This window comes from Stegostoma tigrinum, chromosome 35 (assembly GCF_030684315.1).
Source record: "Stegostoma tigrinum isolate sSteTig4 chromosome 35, sSteTig4.hap1, whole genome shotgun sequence".
Lineage (NCBI taxonomy): Eukaryota > Metazoa > Chordata > Chondrichthyes > Orectolobiformes > Stegostomatidae > Stegostoma > Stegostoma tigrinum.
This window is the reverse complement of record NC_081388.1, coordinates 2,444,699-2,461,255: the sequence shown is the minus strand read 5'-3', so window position 1 is coordinate 2,461,255 and position 16,557 is coordinate 2,444,699.

Sequence of the window (16,557 nt, the reverse complement as noted above, 5' to 3'; positions counted from 1 at the left end):
CAGACAAGCACAACACAGATGTGGCAGGGACCTCTCAACCACATCCCATTTTCAACGTCACGGTGGAATGGAGAAGCAGCAAGGGAGCCGGTCAGGCCCTGCTCAACAAGTCTTGGGATTAGGAAGCCTCATGGCAAACTCACGGTTCACCAAGTATTTCAGGAGTTAACATTGACAGATTGGCATTCCTTATGGAAGTGTTTATTCATGTAATTATGGGGGCTAGTGCCATGTGCCCTTCTCATATTTGGGCACACCAGTCACAACGGTTAACACAAGCTTTCCCAAAATACTGAACTGGTGCAAATAACAGGTGGTTGACAAATTTGTTTGCAGTTGGATATAAAACTTGAAGCTTCACACAAAGGTGAAAGAAAGCATGATCACCAGTGGATATATTAGACTTAACTGTGGGAGTCAACACAAAGCCAAAATCAGAAATTGAAAATCATCCATAATGATAGACACTAATAAATTCCATGAAGACTGAAAGACAAAAACAAAAACCAGGTCTGAACAGACGATTCAAAGCATTAATGCTTGACTGGTCATTTTGTTAGTTGACTGGAGTTTGCTTGTGTTTCCTGTACAGGAACAAGGCCATCAAGGAAGCAGAGATCAGGGAGACAGCCGTCACTGTCAGGGACACCATCAGGACCAGCTCAGACTGCACACCTACACAACGAGGAGAAACCAATGGTTACTGAGAGAAACTGGGACAAAGAGAAGAACTAGCAGTCAGGCAACTCACCGCCTGGAGACATATCCTGCATCCTTTGCTCACCCTCAGTCAGGGGCTCAGTTGCCAGGCTGGTCAGCTCAGGATCCAGAATGAGCAGGGGGCCAAGTGAGGCCTCACCCTCCCACTTCACTCTGTAGGATCAAGCATTCTGGTCAGTGTCCAGAAAAAAAAATACAGCCCCAGCAGATAGGGTCAGTGACCTACCAGCTTCAGGTCCCAGGTCCCTCCTTCCTCTGGAGGGAAAGATGATCTCCCCTGTGTGACCACAGTTCCCCACATGGCAACAGGCACAGGTGTCACTGTTGATTCCTCCCGTGGGGTCCAGCTAAACAGGAGAAACAGCCCATTAACAACATGGTGCATCACCTGTTCCCCAACAACATTACCAAGGGACAGGGAGTGGGGGTGGAAAAACACACAGATCTTGTGAAGCTTCTGGAAAGTACAAGCTTTGTTCCTGGAATCTGCTTGATCCACTGCAGTAACTTTCAGGTGACAGGTGATGAAAATCTGAGGGACACATTCAGCACAAGTCAGTGTTTAGTCACTCCCACCCTGTGGGGAGAAGCCAATCAGCAGCTTCCTCTTACCACGGAACACTCAGCTCCATAGAAGCGGAAGGCATCCAGGTCAAAACTGAGCTTATCCGGCTCCCGCTGGTCTCTCGGCATTACAAAGATTGAAAAGGAGTCTTCAGCTTGGCTGTCCACGAGGCAACCCCAAGTGAACAAAGGGCCATGAAGTGAATCCATTGAGATGGGAGCAGCTGGAGAAAGCAGAGATCTCCTTACCCATGGTAGTCAATGATGCTGTATCTGGGGCTGGAGTCCTTGTCTGGGCTCAGTGTAGCTACACAGCGGTCAATGCACAGCTTCAGGGGCACGTGGTTGTCCATTGAAACAGATGCCTCAATGTGAATGAGGTCTCCCAGTGACTAGACAATGGAAGTTAACTCAAACCCAGCCACCTGAAGCACAAGAGGACAAGGGTTGGAGACAGGGGGTGCAACCCCCGGTGAGTGACACCAAGATATCCCTCCCCAGCCAGCCATCACATACCATTCATTCGACGCAGGGAGAATGACAGATGCCCTTCTGCAGACCTGGTGGAGCTGAATGTGATCCAGATCGGCTTGATGGGGTTACTGCTCACATTGCCCTTCCTGGGGAGAGACAGGGCAATCATTTCAGGACAATGTCATAACAGCTGTGGTCAGGGAATAATTTTGACAAAATCAAATGAAGACTCACTTGAAATAACAACACGCAATGGGAATAACAGCTCCATTGGTTCTCAATGACAGACCCAGGATATCTTGGGATGTGCATGAGGTGGGTGGTGTAGATTAGGAAATCTCCAGTTATCGGAAAGACACCATATCAAACAAATGAGGAATTGATCTGAAGTTAGAAGGGTCAACAAAGGGCTCACAATAACTTCATCACATTGGACACATTCTTTTGTGACACTGACAGTGTCATAGCCAAGATATTGTTTCCTCCCTGCAATGCTGGGATAACTTAGGTCACAGGTCAAGGGTCACTCACAGAGGATGAATGTAACAAGGAACTCCAACTCATTGGAATGGAGTTGGAAACACTAAACACAATGGGTCAAACACCAAATGGTTAGAGAGCTCAAGTTGAGAGATAGGAAAGTGTCCATTCAAGAGAGGAATGAGGATAAGAATGAAAGAGATCATGGAGACACGGGCATCGGGTTCCCAGTGACAGTAAGAAATGCAGCAGTGAAAGTGAACAGTGGTAGTTTAGAATAGTGAATGCAAACAGTTTCCATTTCACAAGTAGGGCAGGAATACCCAAAACAGGGACAGTCCACACTATGAAGCAAACCAATAATCAACAAGTTGATCCACTATCAGGTGCTGGAAAGGACGGTTGAGGACCAGAATGAAAGAGAACGCCACATTCAAAAACATCTGAGCAAGGGGAATGAGCTCAAAGCAGACATAACAGGAATCAGAGAAGGCTCTAAAACATTTGGTGTAGACAGCCGTAAAACTAAAGCCTCAATCATTATCTAGGACTAGCTCGTGGGTAGGTAAAACCAGAGAGCATTCCTAATATCAATGATATCTCAGACAGCATTAGATAAAAACAGTGCACAGCCCAAGCTTCCAGCAGTTATGGAGGACTCTATCTGCAGCCTGCTGCCACACTCATACAGCCCACAGTCAAAGAGAACAGTGTAGTTCTCAGGGTAGATCCAGGTTGGCCGACAACCTGCTGCCCCGAGGGTCGGGTCAGCAGCTTTAATCAGGTGCCTGGTTCCAAATAAATCCAACTGGGCCCTGACCAGCAGCTTGTGCTCTCCACACTGCACCATCACAGTCTGCAGTGGAAACACACACCCGCCCTCAGACATTCTGAAACTGGAACCAATGGGACCCCCATGAGGAGGGACTCTCTCAGGTACAGGGGTGGCTCTCACTATTCTCCATGGTTACCTCTGGCTCAGAAACTCCTGCCAAGTTTCAAAGTGACAAACAGCTCCAACTAACACTAGCACAGGAAACAAACCCCTCACTACAAAATCCCCCATGATCACAAACAACACAAGCATCCCTTCCAGCCCCCACCCAGCTCCTTTTATACACACAACCTGCACTCACCTGACACCAATCAGACCAGAAGCAGAAACGTTAAGCCAATGAACCAGACCCAGTCTCTACAATTTTCACCAATAACTGCTCATGGGCTTCTTACCAGGAGGGCCTGTTCCATTTGGACCATCAGGAATGGCCGTGAGTTGCTATGCTGTCACCTGACTACATTCAGCTCCACATGTTCTCACAGTGAATGTGCTCCTGAGGACAATCATCAAACATGGATCATTGATTCAGGAGGGTGATTGGTGAGTCTGACAGTGAGCCATACAGAGAGATCGTCTCTGGAAGAGACTTCGACTGGACAACTGAATCTGATGAAGAGTCTAGGCCCGAAACGTCAGCTTTTGTGCTCCTGAGATGCTGCTGGGCCTGCTGTGTTCATCCAGCCTCACATTTTATTATCTAGGATTGTACCTGTCCTGGGAATATTTGACAGGGACAGTGAAGCGGGAGCTGTACTCTTAATTTAAAGAAGCGGAGTTGTACTTGTCCTGGGAGTGTTTGGTGAAGATACTGTGGAAGGCACTTTACATTTTATTTAACCCCACGTTGTTCAGGGAGGGTTTGACACAGCACAAGGGAACATTACTCTGTATATAATCACTCACTGTACATGCCCTAAGACTATTTTCCGTGGAGAGTGTAGAACGAGCATGACTCTGCAGCTAAATCTGAGCTTTCTCTGTGGATTTGATTGGGATAAAATCAAGTGATTTGGCACACTCTTTAGATGTTGTGAATCCTTCAAATGTAGTTTCCTTTTGGTTAAAATTTTGGATGGAATGTGCTCCTCGTCACTCCATTCACTCCGCTCAAAGCTGCACTGTTGTTCTGTTACTTGCCTGTTTAGTTTTATTGGCTACGGTGTGGTTATGTGGAGTCCTGGAGAGGCCAACATTTTAATAGCCATCTCCCAGCTTTCCTTGAGAAGGTGGGAATCCTCCTCTTAAAACTGTCAGCCAAGGGCAGGAGAGAAAGGGAAGGGTCAAGGGGACAAGCTGCTGACATTGCTGCCTGGGAGATGCTGGCCATAATCTGCAGAAATGTGGAGACGGGGGGGTACCAGTCACTAAGACTAGATTTCTGATGTTAACACAACGCTGAATGATTGGAATGCTGACAAGAAGTTAAGGCAGAGAAGGTAGAGAGGGAAAGATTGTGAGGAGGGGGACTGCCTCAGTGACAGAGTAACCAAGCTGCAGGGACAGAAGAACATGGGACTTGGTACGGACGAACCACGACCAGGTGCAGTGTGAGAAACTGCTCACAAGAAGAATAAGTGAGAGGGAAAAGGCTCAAACAGTTAAAGCTGAAATGGAAAAATGGAAAGAAAACATAATGATTTAAAAGCTGCAATGAACTTGGTCCAGAGAGATGTTCAGGAAATGAGAAGTGCTGCAGATCACACTAAGTGTCAGAGACAGAGAGAAAGGCTGCAGGGTCAGCTCGCTGCACACAGAGACATAATGTGTGTCCTTGTGTCTGTGAGAAGTGGGGGAGGCAGTGAAGGGGATGTGGGTTGGGATGATTTAACAGACGGAGCTGCTGGACATGGTCATGATGAAGGGGAACCTCCTCCAGAGCATCCACTGCCAGCTTATGACCCAGTTTGAGAGATTCCATTGGTTCCCGTCGTAATGGGCCACCCCACCGCCCCCCCGACCAGCCCAGAAACCACTAGAAGGGGATTGGAGGACGATGGTCAGGTGGCAGAGGTAGGAGGGCTGTTTATTATACCCCATTGGGGGTGCAGCAGTTGAGGGACATTGTGAACGATATTTGGAAGTGAGCGCCTCGGGCAGTCTTAGGGATCTGTTCCGAACGGTCAGGATAACACTGAGGAAAGGATATCATGAATAATATGCCGGCACCCACATCTACACTCTGTCTTACCATAAGAGCAGAAAGTTAGTCGAGGCACAACTCAGGCTTTAAAAGACCAGGAGTTAAATATCACAGGCACTAACAGAGGGGACCCAGTGGAGACGCTGACAAACAGTTAGCAAAGGAAAGGCGAACAGCCCACTGCATTTACTGCACGCCTTTGGGCAGTGTTTCAGCGGGTATATGGTACAGCCTCGGATAGGAACAATCTCGAGGCAGTGGGTGGGAATCTGAGGGAGTGAATGTTGGTGTTACATGGCACTGAGGAGACCAGGAAGGCATTGGTGCAGTTTGATCCGACTGAGGAACTGCACACTGAGGCCTGGGTCATGAGGAAGATTGTTCGAGCATGGGAAAAAGAAAGGACAGAACTTTTCAAGGCCTCTGGGGTACAGGATGACACCTGTTAAAGATCAGGCAACAATAGACAATAGACAATAGGTGCAGGAGTAGGCCATTCAGCCCTTCAAGCCAGCACCACCATTCATTATGATCATGGCTGATCATCCACAATCAGTTACCTGTTCCTGCCTTATCCCCGTAACCCTCGGTTCCGCTATCTTTAAGTGCTCGATCTATCTCTTTCTTGAAACTATCCAGAGACTTGGCCTCCACTGCCTTCTGGGGCAGAGCATTCCATATATCCACCACTCTCTGGGTGAAGAGGTTTTTCCTGAACTCTGTTCTAATTGGCCTACCCATTATTTTTAAACAGTGTCCTCTGGTTCTGGACGCCCCCATCAACGGAAACATGTTTCCTGCCTCCAGAGTGTCCAATCCCTTAATAATCTTGTACGTCTCAATCAGATCCCCTCACATCCTTCTAAACTCAAGTGTATACAAGCCAAGTTGCTCCAATCTTTCATCATATGATAGTCCCGCCATTCCGGGAATTGACCTCGTGAACCTCCGCTGCACTCCCTCAATAGCCAGAATGTCCTTCCTCAAATTTGGAGACCAAAACTGCACACAATACTCGAGGTCTCACCAGAGCCCTGTACAGCTGCAGAAGGACCTCTTTGCTCCTACACTCAATTCCTCTTGTTACGAAGGCCAGCATGCCATTAGCTTTCTTCACTGCCTGCTGTACCTGCATGCTTGCTTTCATTGACTGATGTACAAGAACACCTAGATCTCGTTGTGCTTCCCCTTTACCTAACTTGACTCCATTTAGATAGTAATCTGCCTTCCTGTTCTTGCCACCAAAGTGGATAACCACACATTTATCTACATTAAACTGCATCTGCCATGCATCCGTCCACTCACCTAGCCTGTCCAAGTCACCCTGTATTCTCATGACATCTTCCTCACATTTCACCCTGCCACTCAGCTTTGTGTCATCAGCAAATTTGCTAATATTACTGTTAATACCTTCACCTATATCATTAATGTATATTGTAAACAGCTGTGGTCACAGCACCGAAGCTCGTGGAACGCCACTGGTCACTGCCTGCCATTCCAAAAGGGACCCGTTCATCATTACTCTTTGCTTCCTGTCAGCCAGCCAATTTTCAATCCAAGCCAGTATTATTCTGCCAATACCATGTGCCCTAATTTTGCTCACTAATCTCCTACGTGGGACTTTATCAAAGCCTTTCTGAAAGCCCAAGTATACGACATCCACTGGCTCTCCCTTGTCCATCTTCATAGTTACATCCTCAAAAAATTCCAGAACATTAGTCAAGCGCGATTTCCCCTTTGTAAATCGATGCTGGCTCTGACCTATCCTGTTACTGCTATCCAAATGATTTGTAATTTCATCTTTTATAATTGACTCCAGCATCTTTCCCACCACTGACGTCAGGCTAACCGGTCTATAATTCCCTGTTTTTTCCCTCCCTCCTTTCTTGAAAAGTGGGACAACATTAGCCACCCTCCAATCCGTAGGAACTGATCCTGAATCTATAGAACATTGGAAAATAATGACCAATGCGTCCACGATTTGTAGAGCCACCTCCTTAAGTACCCTCGGATGCAGACCATCAGCTCCCGGGGACTTATCAGCCTTCAGACCTAACAATCTATCCAACACCATTTCCTGCTTAATATAAATTCCTTTCAGTTCATCCATTACCCTTGGTCCTTCAACCACTATAACATCTGGGAGATTGCTTGTGTCTTCCCTGGTGAAGACAGATCCAAAGTACCTATTCAACTCTTCTGCCATTTCCTTGTTCCCCATCATAAATTCACCCGTTTCTGTCTTCAAGGGCCCAATTTTAGTCTTAACCAGTTTTTTTGCTTTTCACATCCCTAAAAAAGCTTTTATTATCCTCCTTTGTACTTTTTTGGCCAGTGTGCCTTCGTACCTCATTTTTTTCTCTGTGCATTGCCTTTTTAGTTATCCTCTGTTGCTCTTTAAAACTTTCCCAGTCCTCCGGCTTCCCGTTCAGCTTTGCTATGTTATACTTCTTTTCTATCCTTATACAGTCCTTAACTTCCCTCGTCAGCCACGGCCGGCCCTGCCTCCCCTTCGGATCTTTCTTCCTCTTTGGAATGAACTGATCCTGCACCTTCTGCATTATATCCAGAAATACCTGCCATTGTTGTTCCACTGCCATCCCTGCTAGGGTAGTGAGCCATTGAACTTTGGCCAGCTCCTCCCTCATAGCTCCATAGTTCCCTTGATTCAACTGCAATACTGACACTTCTGATTCTCCCTTCTCCCTCTCAAACTGCAGATTAAAACTTATCATATTATGCTCACTACCTCCTAATGGCTCCTTTACTTTCAGGTCCCTGATCAAATCCGGTTCATTGCACAACACCAGATCCAGAATTGCCTCTTCCCTGGTAGCTGTTCCAAGAATCCATCTCTGAGGCACTCCACAAACTCCCTTCCTTGGGGTCCAGTACCATCCTGATTTTCCCAGTCTACCTGCATGTTGAAATCTCCCATTACAACTGTAGTGATACCTTTGAGACAGGCTAATTACAACTCCTGATTCAACTCACACCCTACATCCAGGCTACTGTTTGGGGGCCTGTGGATAACTCCCATTAGGGTCTTTCTACCCTTAGAATTCCTCAGCTCTATCCAACTGACTCTACATCTCCTGATTCTATGTCCCCCCTCGCAAGGGACTGAATATCATTCCTCACCAACAGGGCAACCCCACCCCCTCTGTCCGTCAGTCTGTCCTTTCGAGAGCACGTATCGCCTTGAATATTCATTTCCCAGGCCCTGTCCACTTGAAGCCACGTCTCAGTTATCCCCACAACATCGCACCTGCCAATTTCCAACTGAGCCTCAAGCTCATCCACCTTATTTCTTATGCTTCGTGCATTCAGATGTAATATTTTTAATTTGTTACTCCCTTCACCCTTCTTATCAATCCCAACAATCTGGAGAACTGAAGGGGGAAGATCTACTGGGAGGACTCACCCTTCAGACTATTCAGTGTGGGAAGAGGGAAAGGTGGAGGGAATGTCTTGTGGACTGGGAGAACTGACGGCGGGGTGTCTAGGTGCTACAATTGTGGCCAGGAGGGGCATTTTGTTGGAAAATGCCTGAATATGAGACGTGAAAATGTGGGTTCAGGGTGTTGGTGCCTACCTGTAGACGGACCTAGTGGGCCTAACCCTCAATGTGATGTCACGGAGACACTACCGTCTATGGGGATGGATTCTGAACTGCAAGGAGAGTCACAGGCCTCTCTGTTATGGATGTGATGTGCGGTGGGCCAAAACAGGGAGACCCAGAGTGAACAGAGGGGTCGGAGGCTGCTGTATTACATTCCTTTGGGACACTGAGTGATCCCGAACCACCGTCAATACCATGCAGTTCAATGACCCACGTTGGCAAATTCAAACTTCAACCATTTTAAATAGATTTACGGGACATTTACAAGAGGGACATGTTGGTGCTCAGTGTGGGAGATGTAGCATTAGATCATTCAGTATTTCTTCTTAATTAGCCCAGTGAACAAGAACATGTTTTGGGGAGCGATTCCATGGTAAAAGCAGGACACTGTTTCGATCCTGCAGTTCCCAGTATCACTGTTTCGATACTGTTTACTGCATGATTTGGTAAATACCTGTCGGTACGAGCAGCGTAAACAGCACACTCATTGCTGATGGGGAATTTCAGCACAGGATTGGACAGAGATAACAAAGTGTGGATAAAGCCAGAAGAGGTGAATGACGATCATGAAGTGTCACTGCTCATTGTCCCGCAATCTGCAGTATGAGCCCGACATAAACATGACTGTGGGAAGATGGCTGGGAGTGCGTGTACACAGGGCCCAGACCCCAATCCACAGGAGCAGTATGGTATTCCGAAACAGGCACAGGAAGAGGTAGGGAAGGTGATACTGAGTCTGACACAAGGGATAGTTAGACCGGGAGCTTCCGCTAATACCTCACCGACTTGGCTGATGAGGAAACCGAATGGAAGCTTACTGAACATGAAACAACACCCCATTAACCACCCCCACGATCGCGATTACCCAGAAGCAGGTGTCAAGGACTGGTTCACGCTTTTGGACATAAGCAACAGGTTTTGGTCCATGCCACTGGAAAAGGGGTAACCATACCAGCTCTCTGATAAGGGTCTAGGCCTGAAACGTCAGCTTTTGTGCTCCTGAGATGCTGCTTGGCCTGCAACGTTCATCCAGCTCCACACTTTGTTATCTTGGAGTCTCTAGCATCTGCAGTTCCCCTCATCTCTGACCCCAGTACCAATACAAGTATGTGTTTATTCTCCAAGGCCAGAAATATATATGGACCGCCCTGACACAGGGATTTCATCATTCTTCATTCACATTCCACCAGCATCCAAACGAAGTGGTAAAGGGATTTCAAAACCTCACTGTTTAGTTCAGTCAGTCAGAATAGAATCGCAAGGAGGACATGTTGTTACATGGAAGGGATATCACTGTGAATGGAGTAAAAGCCATTACTGTGTCAGCAGATAACTTAGTGTACCAGGGAGAGAAACAGGTGTCAAATGTTGATAGAAATGCACCTTTGGGACCATTACCCATCAAAACAAAAAGAAGGGTGTAAGAGAGGATCTGAAAGCAGGCAGGTACAGGAAAGGAAGATTCCCATGTGAAAATTTTGTGGATGGCTCTTCATCAGTACAGGACGAGAAGAGGAGAGCTGGGGTTAGGACATACGTCGAGGATGGGAACAGACAGGAAAGATACAGTGCGGCTCTTCAATTACCTCAGACCATGAGTGCACAGGCAGCAGAGTTCGTGGCCGTAACATATGTGGTTGGTCACCAGGAACTCCTTCCACCCGGATCAGTGATGTACTCTGACAGCCTGTCAGTTTGTAACATCCTCACGGAATATTTGCTCCCATGGAAGATGGCAGGGTCAGTCTCAGCAGATGGGAAGCCCCTTTGATCAGCTGCACTGTTACAATATATCCTTGAGGAAGCACAAGGGACAGAATGTGGGATCAGGAAGGTAAAAGCTCATTCCCAGGGGCAACCAGAAGGTGATGATTTAGCGAAACAAGGTGCTGTAAATGGGCAGGAACGGTGACCACCAACTGAAGAAATCGGGGACCGGGAAGAGAAACCGGTCGAGGTAATGGATTTAACAGAGAAACAAAAGAAAGACAGGAAATTGAAAAAACAAACCGATGGAATAGAATCAGACACATATAAAGCAGACAAGGACATTTATGTTCAGGATAGAGCAGTTTTACATCAGAAAAATTTGTGGTTCTGGTGTGTGGCAATGGTACGACATCAAAGGTCAGGAACACTGCGGCAAGTTACTCACTTCCTGACTCTTCAAACCCTGCCCACAATCAAAAAGGTACAAGTCAGGCTTGTGATAAACTCCTCCCCAGTTACCGAGATCGATGCAGCCTTCTGAGGATCGACACCATCCAGGGCAAAGTAACCTGTTTGAATTCATGCAACAGTGAAGGGAGTCAAACACAGCTAACTATAGATTGGTTAGCATAATTTCTCTGACGAGAAAAATATTAGACACTCTGCCAAAGGGAGTCAATTCAATTCCCACACTGTCCGAGGTTACCATGAAGTTTCCACGTTCTCATCCCGGCCTCTTACCTGAGGCATGGTGACCTCCAGGTTAAGTTCCCCACCAATCACCTCTACCTAATGAGACAGCAGCCGTGCAGTTCTTTGGGACAATGACAATGTCACCTTCAGTTGGAGAACTTTCAGGAATACATTATATGGTCAAACTGGGTCAGCCTGGCTGCATGAAGGGGGCATTGCTCCTGCTCAAATTTATCACATCTTGAGAAGAGGACACAGACAGATTGTATGAAGTGATATCAGTAGATATTGTACATTTGGATTTTTAAGAAGGTTTTTTGACCAGCGACACATCAGTCACCTTAAGAGTCCATACTGTTAGGGATAGCAATATCAGCATGGACAGAGGATTGGAGAACTGAGAGAAGACAAGGGGTTAACTCAAGGTGAAACCTTCAGGGTGGAAATCTGTTTGTGTCGTGCCACATGGGTCAGTGCTGGGTTCACAATTGTTTCAATTAGACGTTATTGACTTGGTTTTGGGAAGCGAAAGTATTCTAGCCCAGTTTGGAGATGATGCAAGACCAAGTGGGAGGGTAAAGGGTCAGGATAACACATGGGTATTGTCGAGCAATAGGGATAGGTTTGGTGAGTGATCAAAAGTCTGGGGTTATATTTTGGGAGAAGGAATAGACAATCTGGATATTATTTGAGTGGAGAACGACTGCAGAAAGCTCCTACACCAAGGGATTGGAGAAGCTTGCTGCATGAATCACAGAAAGCTTTCATACATCAAGTAACTGGAAAGGCAAAGGGCATGTTATTCTTTGTTTGAACAGAAATAAAAATTTGCAACTCTTGCTGAAAGAGTATGAGGCCACACACAGAATACTGAACAGTTTTGGTTTCTTTATCTGTAAAATGATATATTGGCATTGGAAGCTGTCCAGAGAAAGTTCACCAGGCTGATAAATATGGAAGTATTTTCTCATGAAGAGTTCAATAGGCTTTCACTTATTAGAATTTAGAGAATGAATGAAGATCTTATTGAAAAATAACTATTAGGGAGATTATCATCAAGATAGCTGCAGGAAGGTTGTTCACCCTTATGTAACAGCCTAATCGCAGAGAACATACGCTCAGCAACAAAGAAACACAGAACCTTAGCAAATAGGGGAAGGGACAGTCGTTTTGGACCTTTGAACGTGCTCTGCCATTCACTATGATTGTGGCTGATCATCCAATTCATCCCTGTACCCATTTTCTCTCTGTACCGTTCAACTTAAGGGAATTACAGTGAAATGGGGAGTGATTGAGGAAATTGGAACTTGTCTGACACAACATCAGGAATGACAGTAAGGAAGCAGAGGCAGAGATTTCAGGATGTAATTCATGACCCGCAGGAATAATACATCCCAGTAAAGAGGAAAAAATTCTAAGATAACAAGGTGTAGAGCTGGATGAACACAGCAGGCCAAGCAACATCACAGGAGGAAGTCTGATGTTTTGGGCCTAGACCCTTCAGAAGAAGGCGGACGGGAAGGGGTTTCTGAAATGTATTGGACGGGGGAGGAAGTTGGATAGAGGAGAAGATAGGTAGAGTGGAGACAGACAGGTCAAAAAAAGAGGTGGGGATGGAGCCAGTAAAGGTGAGTGCAGGTGGGGAGTGAGGGCAGGGATAAGTCCGGACAGACAGGTCATGGGAGTGGGACGAAGCTGGTAGGTAGGAGATGGGGGTGCAGCGTGAGGTGGCAAAGAGAGTTTTGGTGGGTGGAAGGATAGGTTAGGGAGATGGGATGAGCTGGGCTGGTTTTGGGATGCAGTCGTGGGGCGGGGGGAGGTTTTGAAGCTTGTGAAATCAACCTTGCTACCATTGGGCTGCACTGTTCCCAAGTGGAATGAGGTGCTGTTCCTGCACCCTTCAGGTGGCATCATTGTGGCACTGCAGGAGGCCCTGAGTGGACATGCAATCTGAGGAATGGGAGTGGGAGTTGAAATGGTTCACAATGGGGAGGTGCAGTTGTTTAGCGTGAACCAAGTGTAGATGTTCTGCAAAGCGGTCCCCAAGCCTCCACTTGGTTTCCCGGATGTAGAGGCCACATCAGGAACAGCGGATGCAATATAGCACATTTGCAGATGGGCAGTGAACATCTGCTTGATGTGGAAAGTCTTATTGGGGCCTGGGATCAGGGTGTGTGGGGAGGGAAAGGGGCAGGTGTTGCACTTCCTATAACCGCAGGAAATGCAGAGGGTGGTGGGGCTGGAGGGAGTGTGGAGTGGACAAGGGTGTCAGAGAGGGTGGTCCCTCTGGAAAGTAGACAAGGGTGGTGACAGAAAAGTGTCTTGGGTGGTAGGGTCAGATTGCAGATGGCCAAAAAGTGTCAGAAGATGATGGGTTGGATTTGGAGGTTGGTGGGGTGGTGTGTGAGGACCAGGGAGATTCTGTTTTAGTTCTTATTGAGGGGTGGGTGTGAGGGGGAAATGTGGGAGACATAGCCAAGGGTGTTCTTGACTGAGCAGGGGGTGGTTGGGGAAGTTGTGGTCCTTAAAACATGGACATCTGAGATTATATAGTGGAATGCCTCATCCTGGAAGCAGATGTGCCACAGGTAAAAGAATTGGGAATAGGGATGGCTTTTTTTGCAGGAGTTTGGGTGGGACGAGGCGTATTCTAGGTAGCTGTGGGACTCGATGGGCTTGAAATGGATATTGGTTTCTCGCTGGTTGCCAGAGATGGAAACAGAGAGGTATTGGAGATGGCCCAGATGAAGTTAAGGTTGGGGTGGAAGGTGTTGAAGTGGATGAACTGTTTGAGCTAGTCATGGGAACATGAGGCAGCACCAAAACAGTCAACGTAACAGGAAGAAGTGGGGTTTAGGACCAGCGTAGCTACGGAAGAGGGATTGTTACCTGTAACCTGCAGAGAGACAGGTATAGCTTGGGCCCATGCGGGTACCCATGGCCACCCCCTCTTCCGTATCTGCTCCGAGCATGAGACAGTCCACTCCCGTACTTCTCGATGTCCAATTTTAAAGGACGCCCACTCCCAACACCACCCCCCATCCAAGGTGTCAAAAAACCAAACCTGAATAACCCAGGAAAGTTGGTGTCAAGTTTTGCATTTAAAAAAAACCATTTCAGGGGATTAAAAACAGTGGTAAATTCAAACTTGAGCAAAGAACAACTAAAAGCATAGTTGAAACAAAGAAAAATTAACTACCAAGTGTAATTTAGCAAACAAATGGAAAGACCATTCTCTTTGCATGTGATTGTTAAAACATAAAATGAAGATACGCCACTGATAACAGACCTGGAAGGTTCATTATGAGGAGCCAGGAGATGGCAAAATAGTTACAGATATTTTGCATCAGTGTTTCTAGTGGAAGGTACATTGCACATTCCACAAATACTAAGGAACGTGGGAGAGGATTTCAGCCCCTTCAACATCACTATGTATCATTATACAAATTAGTGACTGAAATATCCCCTGGAGCTGCTCATTTGCATCCGAGGATCCTAAACGATTGAGCTACAGGGACAATGGATGTGAGAGTTGACATTTTTCAAAAATCCTTACCTTCTAGCAAGTCAGCAAAAGATGGGAAAATTGGCAATGTGACACCCCTTTTGAGAGCATTAGGAGAGGCTGGTAAAACTGTTTTAAGAGGGGAACTTGAAAGGCATAGCTAGCTTTGTTTCTAAGATTATTTGAGGAGAACTGTCTCAACTCGGCTGGGGAAATGAGAGGGTGGAGAGTCATGCATGTAATATCGGTGAGGTAAATTTCAAATGAGATGTGATGTGCAAGTTTATATGCTCAGAGTGGGAGGAGTCAATGAGCTGCAGTGGTAGAAAAAGGTGCATTTAAGCAGCTGTTAGACAAACACTAATCTACAATGAATCAATGATTGTCATAGACCAAATGCAGGCAGAAGGAATTAGTTTAATCTGGCGTCATGTTTGTCACAACATTGGCAAACAGCCTGCTGTGGTTCTGTACTCAGTTCTGCATTGTGTACGTCTAAAAGCAAGTAGTCAGGGGCTAATTAACACAGCACATTGCTGGAAGTGCATTGCAATCATTTGACCATTACTGGAAGAACATTTTCAGAATCTTCATCGCAAGCCAACAGGCAGCATAGCTTTGTGAGAGCCGATTTTAAGTTTGAGGGAGTCTGAAGCGGGGTTGAAAGGCAGGTGAAACATTGTGTGTTGTATTCAAGTGTCCAGAAGGTTCTGGACAACAACAACTCACAAAAGGTAAAAGTCATAAGACTAAGATGGAGAGAACTTGTTCCCTCAGAGGGTACGATGTCCTTCGATCTCCTTGCCATAGTGAGCTGTGTGGGCAGAGTCCTTGTCTATAGTCCAAGGTTGAACTATATAGATTGTTGGCCAGGAGTGGGAAAGAAGGGGTTGAGGAAGATCTTGGAAAGTGGATGTCACGAACACCAGATCAGCCAGAGTCCTACTTAATGGTGGAGCAAGATTGAGGGCCCTAACAACTTACTCTTGTTACTGTTTCTTACCGTCTGGCAGTCCATGATTTCTGCAATCTGGTCCCTAAGTCGGTGATTCCAGTTTCTGGACTCCATGGTCATTGGGAAATATCCTTCCTGCATTTTCTGTGCCTGGTCCTATTACAATATTGCAGGGTTCTATGAGATTGCCCCTTTATTCTTCAAATCTATCTATTTTGACTTGAGAAGTCACACGATACATGACACCAGGTGACAGTCCAACAGGACTGAAAGCTTCAGCTGTTGGAGCGCTGCTCCTTTTATCAGGGGAAGGACACTGGAGAATGCAGCACCACAAAGTGTCATTGGAAAAGCCTGTCAGACTGTAACCTGGCACCTCGTGACCTCTGACTTTGTCAACCCCACTCCAACACTAGCACCTCAGCACCAGTTAATCTAGTTCTAACTAGTTTGTTCGCTTCTCTCCTCAACACTGCAAAGCTCAGAATCCGTCTGGTAAATCTTTTGCTGCATTACCCCCATAGCCAGTACCCCCTTCCTCAAGAAAGGAGAACAAGACCCACGCACGGTACTCCAGGGGTGGCCATTCAGGCCCTGTATATTTGCAGCAAGGCAGCTCTAATTCCGTCCTTAAACACGGAGGGACAACATACCATTTACTGTCCTCACCACCTGCTGCATCTCCATACAGACTTTCTGCAACTGGTGCCAAAAGACACAGGATTCATCACACCCACCCTTGTTCTCCATTCTATTCAGATAGAAACCCATGGTCCTGTTTTTGCTGCGAGTGGATGAGCTTATCTTGATCCACATTGAACTAGCTTTACCATTTGTTTACACACCCATTCAACTT